Genomic DNA, 14,211 nt, shown 5'->3' on the forward strand with positions numbered 1-14,211 from the left:
TGAGATGGATGAAACTGGAGCCCATTATACAGAGTGAGGTGAGCCAGAAAGATAAAGAACATTACAGTATACTAACACATATATACGGAATTTAGAAAGATGGTAACAATGGCCCTATATGCAGGGCAGAAGAAGAGACGCAGAAGTACAGAACAGACTTTTGAACTCTGTGGGAGAAGGGGAGGGTGGGATGTTTCGAAAGAACAGCATGTATATTATCTGGGGTGAAACAGACCACCAGCCCAGGTGGGAGGCATGAGTCAAGTGCTTGGGCCTGTTGGGCTGGGAAGATCCAGAGGAGTCGGGTGGAGAGGGAGGTGGGATGGGAGACCGGGATGGGGAATTCGTGTAACTCTATGGCTGATTCACATCAATGTATGACAAAACCCACTGAAAAAAAAAAAAAACAAAAAAAAAAAAAACCAAAAAAAAAACCAGACTGCCTTTCTTCCAGCTTGTTCAGTCGCTCAGTCGTGTCTGACTCTTTGCAACCCCATGGACTGTAGCACACCAGGCTTCCCTGTCCTTCACCATCTCCTGGAGTTTGCTCAGATTCATGTCCATTGAGTTGGTGATGCCATCCAACCATCTCTTCTTTGTCATCTCCTCCTTCTGTCTTCAGTCTTTCCCAGCATCAGGGAAATGAGTCGGCTCTTTGCATCAGGTGGCCAAAATATTGGAGCTTCAGGTTAAGCATCAGTCCTTCAAATGAATATTTAGGGTTGATTTCCTTTAGGATCGACTGATTTGATCTCTTTGCTGCCCAAGGGACTCTCAAGGATCTTCTCCAACACCACAGTTCGAGGGTATCAATTCTTTGGTGCTCGGCCTTTTTTATTGTCCAGCTCTCTCATCCATACACGACTACTGGAAAAACCATAGCTTTGACTAGATGGACCTTTGTAGGCATAGTAATGTCTCTTCTTTTTATTTTGCTGTCTGATTTGTCATATCTTTTCTTCCAAGGAGCAAGTGTCTTTTAATTTCATGGCTGCAGTCACCATCCACAATGATTTTGGAGCCCAAGAAAATAAAGCCTGCCACTGTTTCCATTGTTTTCCCATCTATTTGCCATGAAGTGATGGGACCAGATGCCATGATCTTAGTTTTTTGAATGTTGAATTTTAAGCCAGCTTTTTCACTCTCCTCTTTCACCTTCATCAAGAGGCTCTTCAATTCCTCTTCACTTTCTACCGTAAGGTTGGTGTCATCTCCATATATGAGGTTGTTGATATTTCTCCTGGCAGTCTTGATTCCAGCTTGTGCCTCATCCAGCCGTGCATTTCACATGATGTACTCTGCATATAAGTTAAATAAGCAGGGTGACAATATACAGCCTTGATGTACCCCATCCCCAATTTTGAATCAGTCCATTGTTTCATGTCTGGTTCTAACTATTGCTTCTTCCAGCTACTGTGGAGGAAATAAAGGTTTTTGAATGATGAAACTTAAAAAAAATATACTATGTATATTGTATATATACAATCTTTTATCTTATTTGAAAGTATGGTAATTGTAAATGAGGAACTTCCCTGGTGGATCAGATGGTAAAGAGTCAGCCTGCAATGCAGGAGACCCAGGTTCTATCCCTGAGTCGGGAAGATCCCCTGGAGAAGGGAATGGCCACCAACTCCAGTATTCTTGCTTGGAAAATTCCAAAGACAGAGGAGACTGGTGGGCTATAGTCCATGGGGTCACAAAGAGCCAGTCAGGACTCAGTGACTAACACTTTCACTTTCTTTCGTGTAGATAGTGGCATAATTTAACTTGAGAGTTTTTTTTTTCCCCCTAAGTTCTATGTCCTTGGGCTTTGAAAAAACAACCAGGTTAACTAATTGTTTTGCCTCAAAAAAAAAAAAAAAAAAAAAAACTTTATCTCACTACTGGATATTCTAGTCCTGAAATCTGACTACTAAGAATAGCCTCTTAGGCTACTGAGGTCTCTGCCTTGTGACAATCAACTGTTATTACTATGATTTTACTGATTTGAGTTAGCTGAGAGAAGGGACTGAATAATATAAATCTATTTGCGGTTGGGATTCTGTCTATCTCTTGGTACTAATCAGAGTGTAGGGAAAATCACCAATTTATGAAGGGCCACAGGAGCAATTTCTAGTTCCACTGTCTTTATCTTTTAGGCATTTTAAGTAAATGGAGGCAACCAAATTCTCTATTCCTGTGCCACTGAGGGGAGGCAAAATAAATGGCCTTTTGAATGCCAGAGCCTTTCACCTTCAGAAAAGAAGGCGAGAAGTTTATTTTTATGGGAAATAAAACTTTCTTTGTAATAGTAGTAGGGTTTTTTCAGTGTCTTTCTAGTCCTAACTCTTCTACTTCCAGTTATATATTATAAAAACACTACGTGGTTAATAAATGACTGATTATATCTTGCAGGTCTGAATTTCCTTCCCTAGTTGATTCTAGCTTTAATTCCCTTGGTTGAAAAGTTTCACCTTTCATTTAGCTTTTCCCTTGTGATATTAATTTGCAATTTTTAAAAAAGTGAAATATTTTTTGAACCTATTTGCTTTAGTAAAGTTTTAGCTGTGGAAGGTGAAATTTTATGTCCTGGAATTCACCCATGAGCTCAGCTTATAGGAACATTGAGTATAATAATTTGCTTTTTTACAGAGACTGGAAATTACAGAGTTTATGACAGGAGAAACTGATTCTCTCTGAAGATGAAGTATGTGTCTTATCCTCACCTCTTAGCAAATTTATTAAAGTTTTCCCCCAAAGTGAGTTTTTTGTTTTTATTTGGTAAATTATACAAGAAGTTCAGATTGTGTTTTCTAGACCCTAGATTTTGTAGGTATCTGTTGCTGGGACTTTCGTCTTAATGAACTCTGGCAGTACCTCTTTAGGTAAGGCAGCTCATTTTACCTTTGCCCTGGCTCTGAGTCCAGCCATCTGCTCTCCGTCTGGATTCAAACACAAAGGGAAAATACAAATTATAGCCGACTTGGTGGTGACAGCTGTTGGGAAAAAGAATCATTGTGTTTGATAGTGTCCTTTGGAAACAGACCAGAAGGTGAATCAAATGCAATGTATTTTTTCATCTTATAGGTACCTGCAAGTTAGTTGAAATTTTAATTTCTAACTCACCCACCTATTTCTACTTCTAGAGGAAGCCCCTTCTGTCACATACTGTGTCATCGAAATGTTCTTGGGTAAGAGTAGACCAGGATTGAAGTAAATGTTTCACTTGCATCAGCCAGTGCATTGTGGATGTGCTATTTGTTTCAGTCTCTGTGTATTTTTAAACTAGAAATGATCATGGACAGAATTGCATATTCCCTAGGGCAAATGATCATCTTAGTGATATTACTGAGCCAATATTTTATTTTTCCCCCATTAAAAAATCTCTGTGCTAATTAATAATAGCTAAGTAAGGGGAACAAAATTTTATATGAATAAATTTACGTTTGAGCAATTGGAATTTTATTCTAAGCCATCTGGAGTAAATCATACTCCAGTCTGTTTTTGCAACTAAGTAGTTACAACTAATTAGTTGTTTCCATTTTTTTGGTTTTATTAGTGAGCAAATGAAGCTACAGCAGATCCTTAAATATAGTTATTGGAAACAGCCTTAAATCTAAAGAAACACCGTATTAGGATTGTGATGAGGTGGGTAAAGAGATTTTAAGGGTAACATTAACCTTGAAGAACAAGGAGATTTCTCATATTCCTTCTTGGAAAGTGTCTGAAATTCTTGATAATTTGGTTTTCAGCTTTGTACTTGGAAACTTAATTTTCGTCTTTCCCCAAAGGTCAGTCAAGAAACCCATTTTCTGCCATTGGCCAATCAAACAGGAGTATGGGAAAGAGACTTAGTAAAAAACTACTTCATTTTCTTCTCTTGGAGAAACTTAAAAAGCTTATTCACTAACCATGAAGCCATGTTATCTATTATTTACAACAAACCTTTTCTGAAGCAAAATGAGGCATAAATTATATATTTTGCATTGTGAAATAAACTAAGAAGAACAGGAGAAAGGAGGCACTTTAGACTGAATCAGAAGGGCTGAAAAATGCAGAAGGAAACAAAGATTTGTATATCTCTCTAGATCTATATTTATGTAGGTATATATATCTAGAATTTTAATCTAAATGAATATAACTGGAAATTTTTGAGATAAAAATCTGTCAATTTATTTAGAGCAGGAAGAGGCTGGGTTATTTTTCAGCAAAGAGCTTATATCCCTTATAATGATCTGTTCTGTTTTTAACCTGTGTCTACTATCAGTGTTAACATGTCTTAAAATATTCCATTGAAATTCTTTATTTTATTTTTCATTTAACAATTGAGTATTTATTGAGGGATTTACTACTTGCAAGGCACTGTGATGGGGTAAGGAGAATGATTATAGTATTTGGTGAGCATACTTGATATGCCAGACAGTAGACGCAGCCTTTTATGTGGGTTATTTTGTTCAATCCTTCAAGAGTCTTGTGTGGTAGGAACTCCTCTGTCTCTCCTCACTACATAATGCAAGTAGAGAAAATGAGATGTGGAGAAGTTAAACCTGATTAAAATTTTGTAAAGTATCTTGATTTGCTTTCTGATTTCTGTTGTGTAAATGTTCCTACCATGACCAGTTTCAACCTAGCAACAGTTTAACAAATGGCTTGAAAATTTCTGAGTAGTAAGCTATTGGTGAGGCCAGGCATGAGCCGGTTTCAGTACTTGAAGTCTATATGTCCTCAGAATACTTCCAGTGAATGTAAGACTTTGTAATACCAGTTGGAAAATAAGAGGAACCGTATAAGGTGTAATGGAGGTTTAGAGCAAAGATACATTTTCATTTAGTCATTATCTTGTAATTTTAATTTACAATTAGAGATGATTCTATGATGTGGACATTTAAAAAGAATGACATTGGTTTTATTCATTAGAATTATTAAAGTCAACCCCAAATGCATGTGAATATAACATTATAAAAATCTGCCATCTTGTTAAATGATTGAAAATTCCTCAGCCTATTATATTTTCAATAATTACTTGTTTATGAATTATTCTATTTTCTAACAAAAATCTAAAATGTCATAAAATATTATTTTAAATATTTTACTATTAATTGCAGCTTTATGTTTAAGCCAAATGAAAACAATTTCTTGTATTGCGTATAGAATGGTTGCTTTCTGAATTTTCTCTCATATGTCCCTATGGAGTCTCATACCATTCACATCCGTATTTATTCTTTTAACAAATATTTATCACATGAATATTTATTACTTGCATCTTATGAGGATGCTGCTATGCTAGTCCATAAGCTTGTATATTTACTGCCTCCAAATAAGGGTGAGAGATAGATGACCAAAAAATTTAAGTTAGAAATTGGTCAAAAATGTAATAGATGTAAAAAAAAATATATATGTATAATAGATGTAATAAGTTCAGCTTAGTTGCTCAGTCGTTTCTGACTCTTTGTGACCCCATGAACTGCAGCACTCCAGGCTTCCCTGTCCATCACCAACTCCCAGAGCTTGCTCAAATTTGTGTCCATTGAGTTGGTGATATCATCCAACCATCTCATCCTCTGTCATCCCCTTCCCCTCCTGCCTTCAGTCTTTTCCAGCATCAGGGTATTTTCCAATGAGTCAGTTCTTCACATCAGGTGGCCAAATTACTGGAGTTTCAGCTTTGGTATCAGTCCTTCCATTGAATATTCAGGACTGATTTCCTTTAGGATGGACTGGTTGGATCTTCTTGCAGTCCAAGGGACTCTCAAGAGTCTTCTCCAACACCAGAGTTCAAAAGCATCAATTCTTCGGTGCTCAGCTTTCTTTATAGTCCAACTCTCACATCCATACATGACTACTGGAAAACCATAGCTTTGACTAGACAGGCCATTTTTGGCAAAGTAATGTCTCTGCTATTTAATATGCTGTCTAGGTTGGTCATAACTTTTCTTCTAAAGAGCAAACGTCTTTTAATTTCATGGCTGCAGTCACCATCTGCAGTGATTTTGGAGCCCAAGAAAAAAAGTCTGTCACTGTTTCCCCATCTATTTGTCATGAGGTGATGTGACCGGATGCCATAATCTTTGTTTTTTGAATGTTGAGTTTTAAGCCAACTTTTTTACTCTCCTCTTTCACTTTCAAGAGGCTCTTTAATGCTTCTTCACTTTCTGCCATTAAGGGTGGTGTCATCTGTGCATCTGAGGTTATTGATATTTCTCCTGGCAATCTTAACTACAGCTTGTGTTTCATCCAGCCTGGTATTTTGCATGATGCACTCTGCATATAAATTAAATAAGCAGGGTGACAATATACAGCCTTGATGTACTCCCTTCCCAATTTGGAACCAGTCTGTTGTTCCATATCTGGTTCTAACTGTTGCTTCTTGACCTGCATACAGATTTCTCAGAAGGCAGGTAAGATGGTCTGGTATTCCCATCTGTTGTTAGGCATAATACCCAGAGTAAAATTACTTATAGATAGTCTATAATTTGGTGATAAAATAATTCATGAATAATGGTGAGGACTTTTAAACTATATTTTGAATAATGGGTAAGATGTAAAGATGTGGAATTAGAGGCAGAATAACTGGAGGTGATGGGAAAGCATGAGCAACTACTGTTCACTGTTTTCTGTCCTCCCATTCTTAAAATATGCTTTTGGCTCTGAAGCAGCTATACCCTAACTGTCCACAAGGTGGCAGGATAACTCTATCGTTTTCTTCAAGTTTTACTGTTGAAAGTAAGTTTTCGGTGTGTATGCCCAGGAATGGGGTTGCTGGGTCCTATGGCAGTTCTATTTCCAGTTTTTTAAGAAATCTCCACACTGTTCTCCGTAGTGGCTGTACTAGCTTGCATTCCCACCAACAGTGTAAGAGGGTTCCCTTTTCTCCACACCCTCTCCAGCATTTATTGCTTGTAGACTTTTGGATAGCAGCCATCCTGGCTGGCGTGTAATGCTACCTCATTGTGGTTTTGATTTGCATTTCTCTGATAATGAGTGATGTTGAGCATCTTTTCATGTGTTTGTTAGCCATCTGTATGTCTTCTTTGGAGAAATGTCTGTTTAGTTCTTTGGCCCATTTTTTGATTGGGTCATTTATTTTTCTGGAATTGATCTGCAGGAGTTGCTTGTATATTTTTGAGATTAATCCTTTGTTGCTTCGTTTGCTATTATTTTCTCCTGGGCACACACACCGAGGAAACTAGATCTGAAAGAGACACGTGCACCCCAATGTTCATCGCAGCACTGTGTATAATAGCCAGGACATGGAAGCAACCTAGATGCCCATCAGTAGACGAATGGATAAGGAAGCTGTGGTACATATACACCATGGAATATTACTCAGCCATTAAAAAGAATTCATTTGAATCAGTTCTAATGAGATGGATGAAACTGGAGCCCATTATACAAAGTGAAGTAAACCAGAAAGATAAAGACCAATACAGTATACTAACACATATATATGGAATTTAAAAAGATGGTAATGATAACCCTATATGCAAAACAGAAAAAGAGACACAGATGTACAGAACAGACTTTGGACTCTGTGGGAGAAGGCGAGGGTGGGATGTTCTGAGAGAACAGCATTGAAACAAGTATACTGTCAAGGGTGAAACAGATCACCAGCCCAGGTTGGATGCATGAGACAAGCGCTCAGGGCTGGTGCACTGGGAAGACCCAGAGGGATGGGATGGGGAGGGAGGTGGGAGGGGGGATCGGGATGGGGAATACATGTAAATCCATGGCTGATTCATGTCAATGTATGGCAAAAACCACCGCAATATTGTAAAGTAATTAGCCTCCAACTAATAAAAATAAATGAAAAAAACAAACAAACAAACAAAAAAAGAAAATAAGTTTTCAAATGCTTATAGGAATTGTGATGAGGAATTTCAGAGAAATGCTTTCCTATGCCTTGATATGTTTCAATTCACATTTATAGGCAATCTAAGAAATTCACACTTGATGTATAACTTGACTAAGTACAGAATACTAAAGTGACTGAGTGCATAGCTTTGACAAAGAAATAAAAACTATTCAGAGGTACTAAACTTGGGAACATGTTTTATTTGTCTGGGTGCTAAGAACTGGATATTTCTAAGTTTCACTGTGATTAAAAAACAAAGCCAACATAATTTATAATTTAAATTTATTCACCATGATGGAATGGTAAGTATGCCAGTAAGTATGACATGTGTGATTCATGTAGTTTGCTTATATCTGGTTCTCATCATATCTAGATCTGCCAGTAGTTACAAAAATGCAATTTGATAAGTTACAGAACAAGAACAAGTTGCAGAACATGTTTTAAAACAGGTTTTTAGCAATACAGTTTACTGAATGTTAGAATTATTTCTAGTTAGAAACGATTTGTAGCATTTCGTGTAGCATCATTTCTTGCCTTTTTTTAACTTAGCTACCTAACGCATGCTTATTGGGCACCTGTTGTATGTTGGCTATTGTGCAAGGTGCTATTAAATTAAAGTAACTTTCACGTTTGCTTTATTTTTTAAATTAACTTTAGTGTTTCGAACAGGGATAGTTTTACCAAAAAAATATGCAAATAGTACAGTTTTCATAAACCCATATCCAGCTTCCCCTCTTAATTAACACTTTACATTTGTAAGATATGTTTGTTACAATGGACCAATATTAAATAATAATAAATTCCATATTGTATTCATATTTTATATTAGAGAATGATATTAAAAATGAATATCTGGGCACTAGGTATGCTTCTTTTTTTTTTTTTTTTTTTAAATATTATTTTATTAGTTGGAGGCCAATCACTTTACAACATTTCAGTGGGTTTTGTCATACATTGGCATGAATCAGCCATATAGTTACACGTATTCCCCATCCCGATCCCCCCTCCCACCTCCCTCCCCACCCGACTCCTCAGGGTCCTCCCAGTGCACCAGGCCCGAGCACCTGACTCATGTATCCCACCTGGGCTGGTGGTCCGTTTCACCATAGATAGTATACATGCTGTTCTTTCAAAACATCCCACCCTCACGTTCTCCCCCAGAGTTCAAAAGTCTGTTCTGTACTTCTGTGTCTCTTTTTCTGTTTTGCATATAGGGTTATCGCCACCATCTATCTAAATTCCGTATATATGTGTTAGTATACTGTAATGTTCTTTATCTTTCTGGCTTACTTCACTCTGTATAATGGGCTCCAGTTTCATCCATCTCATTAGAACTGATTCAAATGAATTCTTTTTAACGGCTGAGTAATATTCCATGGTGTATATGTACCACAGCTTCCTTATCCATTCATCTGTTGATGGGCATCTGGGTTGCTTCCATGTCCTGGCTATTATAAACAGTGCTGCGATGAACATTGGGGTGCACGTGTCTCTTTCAGATCTGGATTCCTCAGTGTGTATGCCTAGAAGTGGTATTGCTGGGTCATATGGCAGTTCTATTTCCAGTTTTTTAAGAAATCTCCACACTGTTTTCCATAGTGGCTGTACTAGTTTGCATTCCCACCAACAGTGTAAGAGGGTTCCCTTTTCTCCACACCCTCTCCAGCATTTATTGCTTGTAGACTTTTGGATAGCAGCCATCCTGACTGGCGTGTAATGGTACCTCATTGTGGTTTTGATTTGCATTTCTCTGATGATGAGTGATGTTGAGCATCTTTTCATGTGTTTGTTAGCCATCTGTATGTCTTCTTTGGAGAAATGTCTGTTTAGTTCTTTGGCCCATTTTTTGATTGGGTCGTTTATTTTTCTGGAATTGAGCTTCAGGAGTTGCTTGTATATTTTTGAGATTAATCCTTTGTCTGTTTCCTCATTTGTTATTATTTTCTCCCAATCTGAGGGCTGTCTTTTCACCTTACTTATAGTTTCCTTTGTTGTGCAAAAGCTTTTAATTTTCATTAGGTCCCATTTGTTTATTTTTGCTTTTATTTCCAATATTCTGGGAGGTGGGTCATAGAAGATCTTGCTGTGATTTATGTCGGAGAGTGTTTTGCCTATGTTCTCCTCTAGGAGTTTTATAGTTTCCGGTCTTACATTTAGATCTTTAATCCATTTTGAGTTTATTTTTGTGTATGGTGTTAGAAAGTGTTCTAGTTTCATTCTTTTACAAGTGGTTGACCAGTTTTCCCAGCACCACTTGTTAAAGAGATTGTCTTTTTTCCATTGTATATCCTTGCCTCCTTTGTCAAAGATGAGGTGACCATAGGTTCGTGGATTTATCTCTTTATTCTTGATTCTGGAGTGTTGTTGATCTTAGGCTTGTTGTTGATATATATGTGTATATATATTTATGTGTGTATATACATATCTATACATATATATGTATGTAGATATACAGCACACACATATATGTATATATAGCATGTATATATATACACAACAGAAGTAGAAGATATTAAGAAGATGTGGCAAGAATACACAGAAGAACTATACAAAAAAGATCTTCATGACCCAGATAATCATGATGGTGTGATCACTCACCTAGAACCAGACATCTTGAAATGTGAAGTCAAGTGGGCCTTAGGAAGGATCACTACGAACAAAGCTAGTGGAGGTGATGGAATTCCAGTTGAGCTATTTCAAATCCTAAAAGATGATTCTGTGAAAGTGCTGCACTGAATATGCCAACAAATCTGGAAAACTTAGCAGTGGCCACAGGAATAGAAAAAGTCAGTTTTCATTCCAGTCACAAAGAATGTTCAAACTACTGCATAATTGCACTCATCTCACACGCTGGCAAAGTAATGTTCAAAATTCTCCAAGCCAGGCTTCAACAGTACGTGAACCATAAACTTCCAGATGTTCAAGCTGGTTTTAGAAAAGGCAGAGGAACCAGAGATCAAACTGCAAACATCCATTGGATCATCGAAAAGACAAGAGAGTTCCAGGAAAACATCTACTTCTGCTTTATTGACTATGCCAAAGCCTTTGACTGTGTTTATCACAACAAACTGTGAAAGAGATGGGAATACCAGACCACCTGACCTGCCTCCTGAGAAAGCTGTATGCAGGTCAAGAAGCAACAGTTAGGACTGGACATTGAACAACAGACTGGTTCCAAATGGGAAAGGAGTACATCAAGGTTATATATTGTCACCCTGCTTATTTAATTTATATGCAGAGTATATCATGAGAAATTCTGGGCTGGATGAGGCACAAACTGGAATCAAGATTGCCAGGAGAAATATCAATAACCTCAGGTATACAGATGAAACAACCCTTATGGCAGAAAGTGAAGACTCATTAAAGAGCCTCTTGATGAAAGTAAAAGAGGAGAGTGAAAAAGTTGGTTTAAAACTCAGCATTCAGAAAACTAAGATCATGGCATCTGGCCCCATCACTTCATGGCAAATAGATAGGGAAACAGTGAGAGACTTTATTTTTGGGGGCTCCAAAATCACTGCAGATGGTGACTGCAGCCATGAATTTAAAAGACACTTACTCCTTAGAAGAAAAGTTATGACCAACCTAGACAGCATATTAAAAAGCAGAGACATTACTTTGCCAACAAAGGTCTGTCTAGTCAAAGCAATGGTTTTTCCAGTAGTCATGTATGGATGTGAGAATTGGACTATAAAGAAAGCTGAGCGCCAAGGAATTGATGCTTTTGAACTGTGGTGTTGGAGAAGACTCTTGAGAGTCCTTTGGACAGCAAGGAGATCCAACCAGTCCATCCTAAAGGAGATCAGTCCTGAATATTCAATGGAAGGACTGATGCTGAAGCTGAAACTCCAGTAATTTGGCCACCTGATGCAAAGAATTGACTCATTGGAAAATACCCTGATGCTGGGAAAGATTGAAGGTGGGAAAAGAAGGGGACAACAGAGGATGAGATGACTGGATGGCATCACCGACTCAATGGGCATGTATTTGAGGAACCTCCAGGAGTTGGTAATGGACAGAGAGGCCTGGTGTGCTGCCATCCATGGGGTTGCAAAGAGTCGGACATGACTGAGAGACTGAACTGAACTGACGTATACACACACACACAGAGCCACATCTTTGTGTTGTTGATATATTTGTATATATATATATAAACACACACATGAATTAGTATACATCATACTTGTGTTTTCATTTCTAATCTGTTACCACTTGAACTCATTCATTTATATGTCTCCTTCCCTGCTTATCTTTACTTTTATTTGATTTTAATTGAAGTATAATTGGCTTACAATATTATATTAATTTCAGGTGTTCAGCATAGTAGTTTGATATTTTTATACATTACAAAATGACCCCCACAATATGTCCAGTTACTGTCCATCACCACAAAAAGTTATTCCCACATTATTGGCTGTGTTTCCTATGCTATATGTTATTTCCTCATGACTTACTAATTTTATAACTGGAAGTCTGTATCTCTTAATCTCCCTCATCTATTTTTCTTATTGACCCACCTTTCCTCCATCTTCCCATATGCTACCAGTTTGTTTTTTACGTTTGTGGGTTTGTTTCTGTTTTGTTATATTTGTTTATTTATTTTGTTGTTTAGATTCTAAATATAAGAGAAATCATACATCTGACGTATTTCAGTTGAATATTATCCCTCTGGACTCATCCATGTCATCACAAATGGCGTGGTTTCATCCTCTTTTGTAGGGTGTGTAATATTCTTGTGTGTGTGTACACACTGCATCTTTTTAATTTTTTTTTCTGTGGATGGACAGTGAGGCTGCTTCCATATCTTGGCTATTTGAAGTAACGCTGCAGTGAACACAGTGCATATATCTTTTTGAATTAGTTTTTTTTGTTTTCCTTGAAAAAGTAACCAGAAGTGGAATTGCTGGTTTTGTGGGGCATTCTATTTTTAATTATTGAGAAACTTCTGTACTGTTTCCATAGTAGCTGTGCCAGTTTCCATTCCTACCATCAAAGAGTTCCCCTTTCTTCACACCCTTGCTAACATCTGTTATTTGTCGTCGTTGTTGTTTTTTTTTTACAATAGCCATTTTGAGAGGTGTGAAGTGACATATCATTGTGATTTTAATTTGAATTTCTCTGTTGGTTAGTGATGTTGAGCATTTTCTCAGGATTTTATTGGTCATCTGTATGTCTTCTTTGGAAAAATGTCTATTCAGGACCTTTGCCTTTTTAAAAAAAATCAAGTTTTTTTTTTTTTTTTTGATGTTAAGTTGTATGAGTTCTTTGTATATTCTGGGTATTGACACCTTATGAGTTATATTGATTGCAAGTAACTTCTCCAATTCAGTTAGCTAACTTTTCATTTTATTGATTATTTCCTTTTCTATGCAAAAGATTTTTAGTTTGATGTGTTCCCACTGTTTATTTTTGCTTTTCTTTTCTTTGTCTAGGAGATAGATCAAAAAAAATATTGCTAAGACTGATGTCAAAGAGCATACTGCCTATGTATATTTTCAAAAGTTCTATGATTTCGGGTCTCACATTTAGGTCTTTAATCCATTTTGAATTTATTTTTATATATGGTATGAGAGAGGAGCCCAGTTTGATTCTTTCACATGTAGTTTTCTAGTTTTCGCAACAGCATTTATTGAAGAGGCTGCCTTTTCTCCATTGTATTTCTTGCTGCTTTTGTTCTAGGTTAATTGCCCTTAAAGTGTGGGTTCATTTCTGGGCTTTCTGCTTTGTTCCATTAATCTGTATGTCTGTTGTTGTGTCAGTACCATAGTCTTCAGTAAACTGTGTAGCTTTGTAGTATAGTTTGAAATCAGGGAACATGGTACCTCTAGCTTTGTTATTCTTTCTCAAGATTGTTTTGGGCTACCCATGGCCTTGTTGTGGTTCCATAAAATATTTTAGAATTATTTTTTCTGGTTCTGTGAGAAATGTCATTGGTATTTTGATAGGGAATGCACTGAATGCATAGATTGCCCTGGGTTGTATGGTCATTCTAATAATATTAATTCTTTTAATCCATGAACACAGTGTATCTTTCCCCCTGCTAGTGTAGCCTTCCATTTTTTTCATCAGTATCATATAGTTTTTTGAGTACAGTTGTTATATCTTCTTGTTGGATTTATCCCTTGATCATTCCTTCCTTGACTCTCATTATAGTCTCTGTTTTAAAGTATTTTGCCTTTTATAAGTATTGCTACCCCAGCTTTGTTTTTGTTTCCATTTTCATGGAATGCCTTTGCCCATTCCCTCACTTTCAGCCCGTGTGTGTCTTCAGGGCTGAAGTGAGTCTCTTGTAGGCAGCATATAGATGGGTCTTGTTGTTTTTGGTCTATTCCACCACTCCATGCTTTTTGCTTGGAGCATTTAGTCCATTTATGTTTAAA

This window comes from Muntiacus reevesi, chromosome 4 (assembly GCF_963930625.1).
Source record: "Muntiacus reevesi chromosome 4, mMunRee1.1, whole genome shotgun sequence".
NCBI lineage: Eukaryota > Metazoa > Chordata > Mammalia > Artiodactyla > Cervidae > Muntiacus > Muntiacus reevesi.